The 17,980-nt window shown below is 40.1% G+C and overlaps 1 long non-coding RNA gene across 1 annotated transcript; it reads right to left on the bottom strand.

The window, feature by feature from the left end:
• Positions 1-6,479: 6,479 nt before the first annotated feature.
• Positions 6,480-11,395, bottom strand: LOC113461065 (uncharacterized). The gene is made up of 3 exons (XR_005506649.3): positions 10,969-11,395; positions 9,535-9,593; positions 6,480-7,159 (listed from the first exon to the last, which is right to left on the bottom strand). It is a non-coding gene; the product is annotated as an uncharacterized LOC113461065 (long non-coding RNA).
• Between the last annotated feature and the right edge of the window lie 6,585 nt (positions 11,396-17,980).

Here is a 17,980-nt window from a genome sequence, read left to right as displayed (position 1 = left end):
GCACAAGGTGAAGATCTGATCTTCTAAAGGTTTTAAAAGTTTTTAATCCTTATCTATCTACGAACGGTTTTTGAACAACGTTCATGCGATGAACGGTTGATCCCGCGCATGCCTCTTCCGCCGCATCTGAATTTTTTTTAAAATTTCAGCGGCATGATCGGGGTTTTCTAACACCAACTAGCAGCGCCCGTGGCGGCCGCGGTCCTGGCCCGACTGGCCACTATCCTCCTCCACCTCCGATGGAGGAGATGGGGTATGGGCACCTCTCAAGAAGTAGAGAAATCGGCCGAAGCCAATGGTGCCCGCGTAACGCGGCCGACGCCCTCGGTTGGCCCGATGGCGTCCATAGTGGCCCGAGCCGGCGGCGTCCACGGCCAAAACAGGGAGATCCCCTTCGGCTCTTCTTCTCCAACCACCTCCGGCTACGATCAAACCAGCTCCACCCATGGGAACTAGATTTGCACGAGCCGGGGACCCTTCCATGAATCAGAAGGTAGGTATGCATTTTAGGATTTTTAGATCTGGGGTTTTAATGGAAGGAAAAGAAATCAGGTGAGAGAGAAAGATCCTCAGCCAATGTTAGCTCACGGCCGATCACTGGCTAGACCTTTCCCTTCCCTCCTCTTCATCTTCTTCCTACCCTTCTTCCTTTATTAATTATCTCCTTGCTAGAATAGCATGTAAATCATGAATACGGGTGATAGGTAATTTACCTAGCTTCGAGAGCTGTGAAGCCTTTTCGGCGAGCAACTATGTCTCCTTCGGTGGCTCAGTTGCGGTGACGAGTGGGGGTGTCTCCTCCTCCGTCGCTCCCGATCCAGCTCCTTTGCACAGACGGAGAAGGGAATGAGAGGCAGTGAGAGGGTGAGAGGCAGTGACTCACTGAGGAGTCCATGGCATTTATAGCCTCATCGGAAGGAAGGGGGAGGAAGAACGGCCACTGTTGGCTGGTTATAGCCGCCTCAACAGCCTCCTTCCCGAAGCTACCCTCATTGGATCTCCAGATGGGCCAACGACTACGATCCAGGTCGGCCCATCTGGACCCAATAATTATATTCTTCCCTACTTAAAAGAAATTTCGTCCTCAAAATTTTACATATCTTAATTCCTAAATAAATAAAGGTATTTAATCTTTTATCTAACATTCCACCAAGCTTCCGCTGCGCAAATTTGATCGAGCCTGACATTTCGAAGGCTTAACTACTCAATCTCAATTTGTATTAACTCCAACTTTCTCGTTGAAGTGATAAAATTCTTAAACATCACATCTATAAGAATAGCTTTCTTAAGGAAGGCGACATCACATAAAGACTGGTTAAATTCTTATTGTGTGCATTATAGAGAGTTAGAAACCCAGATGATACAAAGGGGTCGGAAGATTTACAATCAATTGATACATGGCCTTCATGGAATTATCTAAAATGATACTTGTCACTATTTGGTCACTTGTACCAGCATTCTACTAAATCAGTGCAAAAGCTGAGCTCCCGATTCAGTAGGTTCTGAGTCATTCTTCTTTTTATTTGGACAGTCTCGTGCCAAATGTTCATGTTGACCATAAATGAAGCAGACTCCCATCTTCTTAAAACAAGGCCCCCCATAAGTCTTACCACATTAGGTACATGCCTCAAATCTCTTCTTATTTGTATTAACTTCAGGGTTCCGTGGCCTGTCACTCAGACTTTCTGTCATCTTGGGTCTCTTCTAGTTATCCCATTCTTTTCTGATCTCTTCAATTCGGCTTCCAATTTTAGAGCCCTTTCTAATACATCCTGGTAACTTGTGAAAATTAGAATAGCCAATCTGGACCTGATCTCATATCTCAAGCCCTGTTCAAACCTATTAGCTTTACTTATCTCTTCCTCCATAAACTGAGGACAAAACCTGCACAATTCATTAAACTTGCTGGCATATTCCAATACTGTCATATTCTCGGTCTGTTTCAGGGCCAAAAATTCATTCTGCTTTATCAATCTCACTAACTGGGGGAAATACTGGTTGTAGAATTTGCCCTTAAATTCCTCCCATTTGTTCACCATTTCCTTGAACAGCAGCCTTCATAGCTATCCACCAGAACTTGATGTTTCCTCTGAGCATAGGAACCGCCAATTTGACCTTGACCTGCTCGAAAAATTGTAGGGCATCAAACATCTCTTCTATCTCCCGAATCCAAGACTCAGCAGCCAAGTAATCAGCCTCTCCATCGAACATTGGAGGATGCAACCTCCGAAACTTCTCATAGTATGTATCTATGGACGATACAGGTCGGAAGGTGGTCTGTGTCTGCTGCTGCTGCTGAAGAAGCTGGCCCACCACTTGGCGTACACCAGCCAAATTTGCTTGGGTGGCTATGACATTTGGAACTGGCCCAGCTGGCATGTTGGTAGCTTCTTGGGATGATGCTTTCACTCATTTTCTTTTATAGTTTGCTAGTACCTCATTCTCGCTATCACTCATTGTCACCTATCAAAATATAGTATTAATCATTATCCATTTCAAAAAATTATATATATATATATATGTATTTAAATATATATATATATATAAATATATTTTTAATTATTATTATTTTTTATTCTAATTATACGAAAGCTAACTCAGCTACCCATGATTAGTCTTTAATTTTTTTTTAATCATGATTAAACTTATTGCTCCAATACCACTAAATGTCACGCCCCGAATTCGGATCATGACACGGCCATGCTATTGCAAAGTTAAGCATACAATAACATGCGGCCACTTTAAAACTTCAAGTCAATTATGAATAATTACATTCATGAATGTAATCAAATGTTTCAACAGTAAGGATTGATTACAGAGCGTCTAAAAATGTTAACATTTAATATTTCATCTTTCTCATAACCCTTAAGCATGTCACGCTTCTTGTTCCTAGCATCTTCTATTCATCTGTAAGAACATAAATAAATGGGTGTGAGCTATAAAGCTCAGTAAGTAACCAAGCATAATCTTATCAGATCAAGCATAATGTTTTGTATGCAGTGCACTCTTTCAAAATCTAACAGTTATAACAAAGTAAGCATTTTATATAATCAAATCAGTCATAAAATAATACATTCCCTTTCATGCAACTTCATAAATATGATTATACATCATAAAACTTTTGCTATTATTCCATGCTTTGAAATTCGTACTCTTTAAAATCCATACTTGTTATTATTCATGCTTTGGAATCCGTACTTGCTATTATTCATGCTTTGAAATCTGTGCTTGTCATTATTCATGCTTTGAAATCCGTGTCTTTCATTATTGATGCTTTGAAACCCGTGCCCTCAAATGATAGTGCAGCTATGGTTACTATTGTTACATATGATAGAGCCGTAGTCTCTACCAACTATTATTTTTCATTGGCGGGGTCTAAACCAAGCTATTATAACTCGCTGGCGAGGGCTATATGCTGAGCTACTATAACCCGCTGGCGAGGGTAATAATCTTTGCCAACTATTATTTTCCATTGGTAGGGTCTAAACCAAGCCATTATAATCCACTGGCGAGGGTCGTATGCCGAGCTACTATAACCCGCTGGCGAGGGCTATATGCCGAGCTACTATAATCCACTGGCAGGAGGCGTACATAGCAATCTGAGGGTTCATAAACCATATCATGCTTTTCATAAATCTTATCTCATAGATACATTGGAAAGTGACTAATGGCATCATGATAAATACAATTCATGATCATGCTGAAAACTTTATTTTTCTAGGCATCTTTCTACTTTATCATAATCATGTGTACATAACATAATAATAATCATGATGGATGCTATTTATCTAAAATCATGCAATCATTTGCTAAGACATGCTTGATCCTAATTTTGTGAAGACATAAATAATCATATACCATTTTATAATCAAATAGTCACATGTATTTGATAAAACAAAAGATTATATCAGGGTTACTTATTTTTTTCCACAATTCATATACACAATTCAAATTGCATAAATAATACTTGTTCATCTTATAAAACATAATACATGATCCATAATAAGATTAAAGCAGGTTACTTATCTTAATTTGCTCACCACATGCCAGTTCTCCAATACCTAGCAAGATCATTAAATTACATGTCACTTACATATTAATTTCTATTTATTTATAATTTTAAAATCATTTTCAGCCCATCCATAGGACTCAATTTCATTCTTTGGTCTCCGACCTGGTTCAATTTCTGATTTAGGTCTACTCAACTCCTCAATTTGGGTCTGATCCAATGTTTGAGTTTGGTCTAAACAATTTTCTAGTTCAGGTCTGAACCAAATTTTTGGTTCAGGTTCAAATCTGACCTAATTTCTGGTTCATGTCCGGATCAATTGCATACTGGTTCAGATCTGACCCAATTTCTGGTTTAAATCTGGGTCAATTGCATACAGGTTCAGATCTGACCCAATTTCTGATTCAAGTCTGGGTCAATTGCTGCTGGTTCAGATCTTACCCAATTTCTAGTTTAGGTCTGGGTCAATTTAAGTTATTTGGGCTTGAATCAGGATCGACCCGTGGCTAATTTGGTCTCTAAACAATTTACTTGGGCTTGGATTAGGGCCGACCCGAGCCCATTGAATCCAATTTGATCCATCATTTTAAAATATTTTGGGCTTGGCCCAAGGCCAGCCCGAGTCCAATCAGTGCACAGTCCAATTTGGTTGGGTCCAGACCCAATTAAACTTGGACTCAACCCAATTAATTTTATTTGGCTTAATCAATTTAACTCCCAACCTAGTTGGATTTGGATTAGACCCACCCCGAGCTGACCTAAGTCGATTTAATTTCTTTAAATCAGATTGAATTGGTTCGGGTTCGGACTCAACCCGTTAATCCACTCCCTTTTCTCTTTTCTTTTCTTTTTTTTTCCTTTTCTTTTCCTTTCTCTTTCTCTTTCTTTTTCTTTCTCTTTTTCCTCCCTTCCCAAACCTTCTTCTCCTCCTTTCTTCTTCCCGTCCCTTTCTCGTCCCCCTCCTCTTCTCCTCTCCTCCCATAAGGCAAGGGGGCGAGCTCGGAAGGGGCGCTTGGGAGGAGGCCGACCCAAAGTCGGCAGTGCTGCGGCCAACCCGCGGCGACCGCGGTCCCGGCCCGACTAGCCGCTCTCCTCCTCCACCTCCAGTAGAGGAGATGGGGCACGGGCACCTCTCGAGAAGCAGAGGAACCGGCCGAAACCGGGGGTGCCCGCGTAACGCGCGACCGACGCCCTCGGTCGGCCCGATGGCGTCCACGGCCAAAATAGGGAGATCCCCTTCGACTCTTCTTCTTCGACCACCTCCGGCTGGTAGGTATGCATTTTAGGATTTTTAGATCTAGGGTTTTAATGAAAGGGAAAGAAATCGGGTGAGGGAGAAAGATCCTCAGCCAATGTCAGCTCACGGCCAATCACTGGCTAGACCTTTTTCTTCCCTCCTTTTCATCTTTTTCCTACCCTTCTTCCTCTGTTAATTATCTCCTAGCTAGAACAGCATGTAAATCATGAACACTGGTGATATGAAATTTACCTAGCTCCGAAGAGCTGTGAAGCCTTTCTGGCGAGTTGGGAGTGTCTCCTCCTCCGTCGCTCCCGATCCAACTCCTTTGCACAGACGGAGAAGGAAATGAGAAGCAGTGAGAGGGTGAGAGGCAGTGACTCGCTGAGGAGTCCATGGCATTTATAGCCTCATCGAAAGGAAGGGAGAAGGAGAACGGCCACTGTTGAGTGGTTATAACCGCCTCAACAGCTTCCTTCCCGAAGCTACCGTTGTTGGATCTCTAGATAGGCTACTAACTACGATCCAGGTTGGCCCAGCTGGACCCAATAATTACAGTGGCCATCCATGACACACTGGTACCATCATACTATGCAGTTAGCACCTTAGATTGGTGGAAATTGGCTTGATGCAGACACCTCACCCATGCCAACCTTGTCAAGGTTGTTTGAGGTCTCTCCATTTGGGTTGGTTTGGAGTCAAAGCTTTCAACCGAGATCTCGAACATTATAACCCATACCGGCCATGTTGAGGTTGCGACGTTAGAGATTTCTCTGTCTAGGTTGGGTTGGAGCCAAAGTTTTCAACCGAGATTGCGAACAGCGAAGATGTTCCAGATCAATTTTAGCCGCAATGGAATAAGTTAACAATAGTAACAAACATGGGGTAAAAGTTTTAGAAGTGGTGGGTCTCCAATCTACTTGACTTTTTAGTCAAGTTACTCGACAGTTGGAACGATTATGCCATGCACGTTAGGGCAGATTCAGGGTTGAATCACTAAGAGTAGAGTAGGTTATGGTCAATCGAGTCACATTAGGTCATAAAGGTAATTAAGATGAGTGTGGGCCAAAGAGTCACCCATTACCAACCCCTACCTGCAGTATCTTTAAATGTCATAATAATTCCATTTATGGAAACACCAGTGAAACAATTAGAAAGCTCACTCAAACTTATAAATTTAAACAACTGAAAGAACAAAGAAAATTAACAAACAATCGAACAGTTACAGCTCAATGTATGAAGGTATAGTTTTCTATTTCTCCATAAAATTTGAAACTTTAACTAGTCTATAATTATATCTTTACATTTTTCTCTTATCTCAGCACATTTTACATATTAACAAAGTTACATTTACAAAGAATCTCGAACCAAAACTTGTAGCAATACAACAAAATCTTCAATTCCTGGCTATGGAGAAAACATTGGACTTTGGTAGCCTGTAAAGTTTTGATGTGATGAATCAACCAGACACAAGAACATCAACTGTACGTAGAATGCAATCCAAGAGACCACATGCCCAGCTTCTCTGAGTCTCTTGGGGTAGATGATATCATAATGCCAAATAGTAAAGAGCAAGGTTACCATGGCAATTGGCAGATTTCAAGATAGGTTGTTGCTTGTACAAGCTCCGATGTTCTCACTAGCAATGACCTAGGGAGGACCTGATCTTATCACGATTTCAGATTCACTACCATCAATATATCCCTTAGTGAAGTGTCTGAAAGTGAAATCTTGGAATCGCTATCCAGGGGAGGATTAAAGAAGAGATGATTGTTCAATACTATTTCTCCAAAACTAGATTTACTTTGATCAAGATTCACAAGATATATATGGGCACACCTAGTGTATCAGATAGAGCAACAATTTGCCATTCGTCAGCAGATTGCCCATTTTGACAACTTCATCCCTGCAAACTACAACCAAAGCAGCAAGCCATGAAATAAGCAACCAATTAGTAAGGTTTAAGTAGCAATATAGATTAATTAAAATCAGACAATATCACTTTAATAAAAAATTTCTAAAGATGAACCATTCTTACCACATACTAAAGATTCAGCATCAACTCAAAATTCACAAATTAATTAAAGACCCAAATATTTTTTAACAATTAGAATTGGTATAATGTACCAACAAATTAACTTATGGGAGAAATGTTACAGGCGTCTAATGCAAATTGTTATCAGCAATCATTCAAAAGCTCTTCATAACTGAAATTACGGAATGAACAAGTTGGTTCCTTCACTAACTCAAAAAACTCACCGAAAATATGATTCGCCATAGAATTTACATAGTATGATTGAGTACTGCAAAAGCCTTCTAAATTTAAACCTCAAAAATGAAAAGTAACAAATATATAACCTCTTGGATGACAGGTCTCCTTGCAAAACATTTAAGAGTAGCCCATGCAAGGCCTAAAATGGTACATGTAATATCAAAATTAAGTATCATTTTCAAAAGATATAAGATAATGTGTATCGGTTTCAAAAGATATAAGATAATGTTCATGATATATAGAAATTAAAACATTCTTAGTAGAGTAATGCTTAAACTTGTGTGGTTTCATGATTTGAATTATATAAAAACAAAGTTTTACAACTTTATAATATAATGATTGCATGGTTAGAATGCCTTCATGATATGACCCGTTCATCCTTATCCATCCAAACAAGGAATCCAAATCCATGTATTGCCATTTTATTTCATAATTTACTTGCCTAATCATAAACTCCTGTTAATAAAGAACATTAACATGCTACTTAAATTGCAAAGTTTCCATTTGGTTCTGGGAAGTGGAAACAAATTAAGAGAGAGAGAAAGAAAGAACGGTTGGTAGGCAGGTGAAGAGAAAGCTAAAAGGAAAAGCATGATACTCGTAGCATGAAAGCATGAGAGGTTCAATTCTATTTCCTATTTTATCTCTTCCTATACATTTTTCTCCCTCACATTACTTCGTATGCCCATTACTCAGATGTTAAATAATTTTTTTGCCCTCTATTATTATCCAAGAGGGAAAGTAAAAGTGTTTCGGGGCTTCACAAGAGAAGATAAGTCTGAATCCAAAAGCGCTTCCATCCGAATTTGAAAGTACTCTCTCCCATCACTTCATATGCCCTTTACTCATCATTATTGTATTGTTCACAATCTGTATCCCATGATCCAGTTAAAAATATACTGAAACAATCACAAGAAGATAAATAGAACAGCAAAACATAGATGAAAATCCAATTTAGGATTGTGCAATCCCACGGATAGTCAAATCATGAACAATGGATAGTCTAATCCACTTAATAAAGGCCAAGGGGCCCTTTTCATGCATGGAAGCAATCCATGCCACTCTTTTGGGTGCACGAACAATGGGGCACCCTTGTTTGCATATGCATAGGACCGGTCACCTTACAATTAATTTTTTTAAAAAAAGTCTCAACTAAAAATAATATTTTATTCCCTCCACTTCATATGCCCTTTCCTTTAATATTAGACAATATCTTAGCCCTATGTTGCCCTCCAAGAGGGGAAAGAAAAATAGTTTTGGAGGTTTTCTAGGAGAAGAATCTAATCCAAATCTAAAAGCTCTTCCATCCAAATCTGAAAGTCCTCCTCCCCATGTGCTTCTACATGGATGGAGAACCGAAATTAAGCGCTTAGTGCATTATATTATTTGACCTATATTCTAATTTTGGGTGCAAAACCTAAGTACCTTAGAACCTTTAACATTATGCTTGTGCTAGATTTTTGCTAGATAGTTTTGATCATAGTTTTCTTGTGATTTCTAGATCTTTTTTCCCTCATTTTTCGTTTGCTCTTATGATTTGTAATTGTTCAAATATGCTAAGAAGGAAGAAGAATAGTGGTGGTACTATAGCTATTTAGATGGTATACATTGTTTTTCATCTTTTATATTATATCTGTTCTTTTTTTTTCTTAAATTTTTTTTAAGAAATTGCAATCTATGATCAATCCAACACCAACCGTTCTACAATTTACAATACAATCATGATATTTACAGCATTGCTACTTGTTCCCTACAATATATATTTGAGATCTACATTATTAAGGACCACATCTTTGCAAATATCAAGTACAGTTATCAATTCTCTTTATCAAATCTTGTGTAAAAGTCAAGTTAACTAGGAGCCCATGACATGTATGTTAGCCATTATATTGACTAAAGTTCATAATGCATATCAAATTTATAGCTAAACTTTTAATACATAATATGCAAGTTCAAAAGATCATAATCAGATAATCAAAATTGTTTAAACAGAATTATATATCATTAATTGGATACCTTTCTCCCGTTTTCCTAAACCACCCAATCCAAATACGTCATCACACTGCAACCAAAACCTAATGGAAAACAATCAATAGTTAGAGGAAGAAAACTTTAAGAGAATGATGCATGAAATAAAAAAATCAGAGAGTTAAAACTTATTCATAAATAACCGTATTGAGATGCTAACATAGATATGAAGGAACTATTAAGTTTCAGCAATTACAAATCTAAAAGCATAATTAATGACTTTGTATCATTTTCAGTGCAAAACCAACCCTGACTATTAAGATTGATATTTCCCCCATTACTCAACCAATATATGCTATTGGACTGAAATTATCTTAATCATTGAGATCCAGCGAACACATAAACTGTGTTTTAGTGGATTTTATGCGCAATTGGTTTTATTATACCATGTATTCTCACAGCAGCATGACACAATTATGTGGAAGGAAATCTCTACCATCTTGATTAGAGAACAAATTTTCCATTTTTCTAGATGGCATTCACTGCCTTTTGGGAACACATGGGAAATCGATTCATTTCCTCAGGCTAAAAAATCAGTTTACATAACTTTACCAGATCTTAATAATAATAATAATAATAATAATAATCATAATAACAATATACAGAACAACTAGTAGGAAGCAAGGCGTGACGTACCGATCTTCAAGTTCACATATCAGTACCTTACATGATTTTGTATCGTACCAACATGTAGCATATCTCTTAGTGCCGGGACAGAAAAATAGAGATGAAATATCGATGTCTTAAAATGGGTATGGGTACCTAACCAGCTGGATGACCAAATATGTATCGATATGCAGCAGATATAAATCTTTGACAGAAAGCAGGAATTTCAGAGAATAATATAATTTTGTCTGTCAGTGGAAAATACCAAGATGAGTCTAGATATCAGTTCATTATAACTTGTATGGAGGCTGAAGAATATTTGAACTGTTCTAAAATATCAGGCATCTCATTTTATACATATCGACAAAGATTTCAAATATCAGCAATATAATATGGACAGAGTAAACTAAGTTTATCCAACGATTCTACCATACAAAAAAGGTAATAAAAAATCTCATAATATATCTGAGAACAAGAACTTAGGTCCATAAACTTATATCATATCGGTCTATGTTATTAGCGGAAATATCATAATACATCTGAGAACAACAACTTAGTTCCATAATAATATCATCCAAACAGGTGCCATGAAAATCAACCTAAGAAGACAGTGAGAAATATTTTTCGTCGCTGCTTCTCTCTCTTTTTTCAACCCATAGTAATATTTTTCAACCGAAATCTCATATAGGCTTCTGAGGTTTCAGATATCACGTTAGAATTTCTTGTGTCACCTCAGGGCAGTGGTATCAGAGTGTCTCTAAAGGTGGAAACAAGAGAATAAACAAATCAACGAGAGGGTTAAGAGAACTCTTTTACCTTGGATTGAGAGCGGAACCGCATCCTGGAGGTCTCCAGCAATGGGACAAGAGAGGAAGGTTTTGGAAGGAGAGCCGCCGGAGAGAATCCATGCTTAAGGGTTGAAGCATAGAACGGAAAGGACGAGGAGGGCGGTCGGCGTTGCTCCGTTCCCCCAAGCCAGGCGGCGACGAGATCGGGATTTGAAGGGGGAGAAAGGAAGGAGGGCGAAAGATAGAGAGAGAGAGAGAGAGAGAGAGAGAGAGAGAGAGAGAAGAGAGACGAGGCCTTGCCGGTCTCCCTTGCCGTTTGGGTACCGAAGCGCCGCTACTCTGAGCCGCGGCCTGCGAGGGTGGCGCTTATAACACAATGCCGCTGCGAAGACCGACCTAGGGCAGAGAAGAAGGACAGGGCCAATTCGCTGAAGGCAAGTTATAGCGTCGGCGTACGCTGAGATGCTGGGGCACGTGAGAGGAAGTAGGAAGGTTGTCGCAGCCTAGGCAAACATATGCTACAGGCACGTGACCCTTTTATGATAAAGAGAAATAAAATAATCTGGACTTAAGACATTTATTTGGCTCATAAATGGTTTGATTTGCTGCAAATGAACTGTTAACTGTTCCGGAATCCACAATGGCAGACTTGCAGCCCTCCCTGTTACTAAGTGTAGGAGATATGGAGGGCATAATAAGATCCTGGATATGGTGGCAAACAACATCGAGTTCTCAAATAATGCTCTCGTTGGTACAATCTCGACATGAGGAACTGCTTTGAATGGATTATTGTGCCATTCGACCTGAATAATATGGGGATGACCTATCAAAGTGTAATGCATGTTATCTTCCACAACACGATAGGTTGATTTATGGAAGTTTATATTGACAATATAGTGGTAAAATCTCATAGCATATATGAGTATTTAGAAAACACATTCCAAAGGATGAGGACCCATAAGTTAAAGATAAACACACTGTGTACACTTTTGGGGTTCTAACTGATAATTCCTAGAATTCTTGGGTCATTAAATATGCATCCGGACGGATAAAAAACAAGTCCAAGGCAATCATTGGGGTGGTTCTATATACACCCCCCCCTATTGCTCAGGACACCCCCCAAAAATTAAAAAAAAATTAAATACTCTCTACACCCCCCCCATTTGCTAAGGACACCCCTAAAAAATTAAAAATTCCTAAATTACCCCCCACCCTCCCCACCCCCTCACCTAAATTGCTCTCTACACCCCCCAAACCCCCCCCCACCCCGCTCTTCCCCTCCAAAACACCCGCCGGCTTCTCCCTTCCGCCCAAAAAACCTCGCCTCAAGCACCTCGCCGGCGGCCAAACCCCCTCCGTCTCCCTTTGAACTGTTCCGCCCAAAGCACCTCGCCAACGCCCAAAACCCCCCCGTTCCCCCTTCTCCCTCTCGTCGCCGGCATTCTGTTCGGCTGCACAGAGCCGGACAGAACCCTTCTGTTCGGCTGCACAGTGCCGGACAGAAGCCTTCTGTTCGGCACTGTGCAGCCGAACAGAAGAGTTCGGTTGAGGGTTGCCGAACAGAAGGCTTCTGTTCGGCACTGTTCAGCCGAACAGAAGCCTTTTGTTCGGCGATCCAGTGCCGAACGGAGCACGAACCGTGAAAAAAAAAAAAAATCGAAACAAGGTGGAACACGTACCTTTGCGGCCGATTCTTCGTCCCAAATCACTAGTTGCTTGTCCATGCTTCGAATGGGGCTTAAATCTCCTTCAAAGATCGCCTAAACGATGTAAATGGATCGAGGGGTTTAAGGGGGGTTTGAGGGGTGTTTTTTTTTTTTCTTTTCAAAACGAAACGGAGGAGGAGGAAGGGGGGAGGTGTACTGAGAAAATTTCAAGGGCAATATGGTAATTACACTAAAGGTTAGTTTGGGTTTTTTTTTTTTGGTTTTTGGGGTGTCCTTAGCAATAGGGGGGGTGTATATAGAACCACCCCAATCATTGAAGCATAACCATTGCGGAACAAGAAGCGGCTATAAAGATTCCTTCGATAAAGCAACTTCTTACGGAGGTTCATATCTAACTCAGCAGGAAAAATTGGTCCTTTTCTATTTTACTAAAGTTATAGGCAGATGACTTTAAATGGACCATAGAGCACTAACATTTTTTTTGAAGAGATCAAATATTATCTTTCTAAGCCACCTGTGCTAGTTCCACCAAAAGCGGGCATCGTTGCTCAAGTTTTATATTTCAGCCGCCAAGGACTCCCTTTAGAGTTGGCTAGCTCAAGATAGTGACAAGGGCTATGATCAAGCTGTGTACCATCTAAGTTAGGCATCGATAGAGAGCGGATGTTGATATCATCTATCAAGAAATTATATTTGGCCTTGTACTATGCTTGGACTAGTTTGAGATATTATATAGAGAAAATTATATAGATGCCCCTTCAAGCTTCAGTGAGAAACACTTCGGCCCTAAATTTTGAAATTTTTTAAATTTGACTTTATAACTTTTTTTGGTTGCAATACGGCTCAACCATTTATCTGTGCCTTAATACTGTTAACAGTTTTTGTATAATATCTAAATTATCCTCTATCTGTTGGGAGGGGGGGTGGGGGTGGTGGAGGGGTTACTAATCGAAAGAAAACTATTTTAGGATAATTTTTCCTGAGTCTCCCAGCTCCTAACTAATCCATATTCGCCCTTCTATCTCCTCCACCCATCTAATCCAATAGAAATTCCTAATCAACTCTAAATTCCATCTCTGCAAGCATAGTAGAAATGCATGAAGCTAAACTCATCATCAGTTAGAGCATAGGCATGTTAAAAGGGGGACGCACTCACCAGACATCAACTAGGTAAGTCATAAGTAGGTTTTTTGCCCATCAACTTTGTTTGTTTTATAATTCTAGCTATTTTATTATGCAATGTTCCAAATATGGTGATGTAGAAGAATATTCATTATGGTTTTAAAGAATGTAGTGGGGTTTTTGCAATTGTATTAAGCACTATAATCAGAAGTTTATTTTTGTTCCCGAGCCACCTTCCATGTAGATTGAAGGGATATAATAAAGGCAATGGGCAATGGCATCTTATGAATTTTCTAAGAATATTCTTTGTTAGAAGATTCTTTCTTTACTCTTTTAGTCCTTGCCAAATGATCTATTTCAGCCTTCCAATCTTTTTTTAATATATTCTATGGACTGTCCTATAGGAATCCAAATGTTGGGATTAATACTAGGGATAATACTCTGCATGTCTTAACATTCTGGTGAAGACCGAAAAGGCTTCACTACCGTGAGTTATAATACCATGCATGTGACCAAAAAGGCAGACTTTTGAAGAGGGATTAATGACTCTGAACAATGACCAAGATGTATGTGGTAGTGTATGTAAAGCATGGTATAGATGAGAAATATTTAGGCCTAGTTGAAGCAACCCCTACATTTCCATCCACCCAACAGGATAATGATCCGGTAGCAGGTGATCTCAATCAAGAGAAATCATAGGAGAAAGCAAAGATCGACGATGTTATGAAGCATGGCAAGCAAGAGAAAAAGAAGCAGCAGAAAGCTTGTGCAGAAGGGGTGGGTTAGTGAACATGAACATGCAAGGGTATGAGGAAGGACATGAAGAGGGAAGAAGGCATGATAAAAGGACTACAGAAGAGGAAGTGGAAGAGGATGATGTAGACAATACTAGGGATGGTGATTCTAGTTTGTCATTGAGTGACTTTAAGGATATTGATGAAGATGACGACCTCTTCAAAGAGTATATTGATGACTTAGCTATTGATACAGAAGTACTGAAAGATCAAGGAGAACGTACCATGAAGGAAGAAGAGTTTGTGGGCAAGGATCCTAAGTTAGGTGATGGTGATGAGCTCAAAAGCATGGATAGCTCAATAGAAGGGGAATGCTCAGGTAGCTTGTGGTTTCCTAAATTCGATGAGTAGATAGATTTTACTAAGCCCATAGAGTTACAACATGGTATGCTATTTTCTTCGGTACATGCATTCAAGATGTCACTAGGCAGTTCTCCATACAAGAAGGGTTTGACTGTATCTATAAACACAATGAAAGGACCAGAGTCATTGATAAGTGCTGATTAATCTATAATTTAATATTCTTTTTCCAGCACTTATCAATGTTCTTAAACGGATAGCTACTTATTTTACCAGAAAATAGAACAATCTTTGAAATAAATTTAAAATATGGTAAGAAGTAAATAATTCACATGTCCTCGCCTTTCGAGCATACCAGCCGGCACGTTTCAGTTCAATAACACTGGGTTTGAGCCCAATGCCCAACTGACATGCATGCACCCAAGCACTGTCCACCGTCCGTGGCTCCCCAAGTGATCCAACGGTTCAGAAATTTCCGTCTCCGCATCACGTTTCCAAACTAAGTAAAATAGGGGAGACCTTTGTTTTAAATCCATATATGCCCATTTTCACGTTAAAATAGAGCAAGAAAAAGAATTTTTTCCGAAATTACTGAAATCACTATTCATATGAACAGTGTTCTGTGAAAACACTGTTCAAATGAACAGTGTTACGAAAAACAAAAGCATCTCACTGTTCATCTTCTTCCTCCCTGTAAGCATCACGGCCGTCCATCTTCCACGGCATCCTCCCATCGATCCCGCGACCAGATCCTCCACCTCTTCTTTCGCCCGTGACGCATCCAGATCCAGCTCCTCCGCCATCAGCCAGTTCCACCTCCCAGCAGCCGAGATTCACGTCCTCCGATCAGCTCGTTCCAGCCGCATCCAACGTCCCAGCCTTCCACGAAGCATCCGGAGCCATGGATCCAGCCACCTTCTTCTTCCGCTCCTCCCAGCATCGCGTCCCAGCCGCTCTTGGAGTCAGCCATCCTTCCGCATCAGGCGTCCGGCGATCCCGCATCCATTCCTTCCGCGGTCCAAAGAAAGAAGTCGTCCGGAGCGATCCGCCCAGCCATCCCACAGCCAAATCTCCTCCATGATCAACGCTTCCAGCATCCCATGAGATCAGGCATGAGCCCAAGCATCTAGCCGTCCCCCTCTTCCGAATTTGAGCCGTTCCGTCCGTGATCTGTCCTCCACTTCTTCTCCCGCGATGCATTCCACAAAGTTTCTGGAGCCAGCCATCACATTGATCCCGCGGCTCCTCCCATCGAGCATCCCTGATTCGCCTCCCCACCAGCGCGCTCCCAGGGGATCCATCACCGGGTGAGAGTTGGCTATATAAGGTGGCCATCGGCTGGAGGAGAGGGGAGGAGGGAGAGAGCATGGTTCAAATACGAACAGAGCATGCTCTGTTTTGTAGAGAAGGGAGAATAAAAAAACTGAAAAAAATAGAGGGAGGTTGTGAGCGGATCAATTAGTGAAAGAAAAAGGGGGAAGGACTTGAGGCGGATGGCATGGAGCATCTCAGCAAGCCGATCAAAGTCGCCGAGCATCATGAGTGGCTGAACCCTGGTTTAGGGGTTTGATGAAGCCGTGGATGAGTATTTATGTTGCATTTCTTTGATTTTTAGCGTTGTAAGACAGTTGCATATTTAATGAAATTATGATCTTGAAATGTCCTGTTTAATTTGTGTAAGATGTTTATCTTGTAGAAAGCCTTTGCATGAATTAATCTAGTTTATCGAAATTGAGTCCAATACCTGTGGTTTGGAGGAGATTGCTATGCAACTACCAGATTTATCTTTGAGAAATTAATCATCAGATGAATCATGCTAAATAGGACAGACCATGCCTATCCTTAGAGAAGATGGTTTGTACCAGGCTTAGATAACTCATATGGGTTAGATTTCAACTTTTTGTATGTTTGCCCTAACTTGTAGTTAAGAGCAATCAGATCATACATGCATCTAAGTCATTGAAAGCATCACACTTACGAATCCATCGGTGGATTTCAACCCTAAACATCTCTCTCCATAGATAATTCATACTATTACATCCATATTAATTTTTAGTTTTTATCATCACTCTAGCTTATACCCTTTGAATTAATTATTTAATTAAGAAAAATAACTTGTCTCCAATCCCTGTGGACTGACACCCGTAATCACTATCCTACAGGATACGTGCTATTGCGTGGTTTATTTTTGAAATTGAAAGAACCGATCAGTCATAGATATCTATAAGAAGAATTATATTTGGAGCATTCATATCTCTCTCCTGTAGAAGGTAGACACATACCAGATTAGATAATTTGAGCCCACAAAAAAATGTGGCAAACACTTCGAGAACCACAACATAAACTCTGGATGGTTATCTCAAACATGCATGGGAGATAGCAAGTCTAATATAAACTGGAGTGTAAAAGGTTTTGTGGCAAAGGTGAAGAAAGAGGTTCAAGTTAAGATATCTAAGGCTCAAGCCTATAAGGTAAAGAGAAAGGCACTCGTAGCCATGCATTAATCGCATAGAAAGCAGTATGGGAAGCTATGGGAATATTGTGATGTTATCAAGAAGACTAATCTAAGCAGTACCAAGCTCATGGGAACCTAGCCTTGGGAAGGGCAGCAGACTCTCTTTCAAAGATTGCATGCTTTCTTTATGCATGCAAGAGAGGATTTTTAAGTGGATGCAGGCTTATAATTATGCCATATGAAGGGAGACATGGGGCAATATCTATTGGCAACTGTTGCAAGGGATGGAAATAATGATATGTTTCCAATAGCATGGGCCATGGTGGAGGCTGAAAACAATGAGAGCTATACTTGGTTTATCACTAACCAATTGGGAGTTATAAGAATGGTAAAAGCAAAAGGACGGACCTTCATATCAGACAGACAGGTAGAAGGTGAGGAATAGTTATTCCAAATTTATCATATTAGCCTCTCTAATATTCCACTATACTAGCCTTTGTCCTTATGGTAGATTGTCCAATCATTTTCAGGGATTAGTGGAGACTTTTAACAATGTCATATCTAATATTAATCACAGATTTTGTGTAAGGCATTCGCATGCCAACTTTTGAAAGTTGTTCAATGGAAGAACTTCAAGGATGCTTTGTATGCGGTAGCAAGTGCATCCACTAAAGCTGAATTTTTCATGATGATGAAGGCAAT

Source organism: Phoenix dactylifera, chromosome 16 (genome assembly GCF_051530095.1).
Source record: "Phoenix dactylifera cultivar Ajwa chromosome 16, Ajwa_hap1_PhDact_Kaust_v1.1, whole genome shotgun sequence".
Taxonomy (NCBI): domain Eukaryota; kingdom Viridiplantae; phylum Streptophyta; class Magnoliopsida; order Arecales; family Arecaceae; genus Phoenix; species Phoenix dactylifera.
This window is presented reverse-complemented; position numbering and strand designations above follow the sequence as displayed.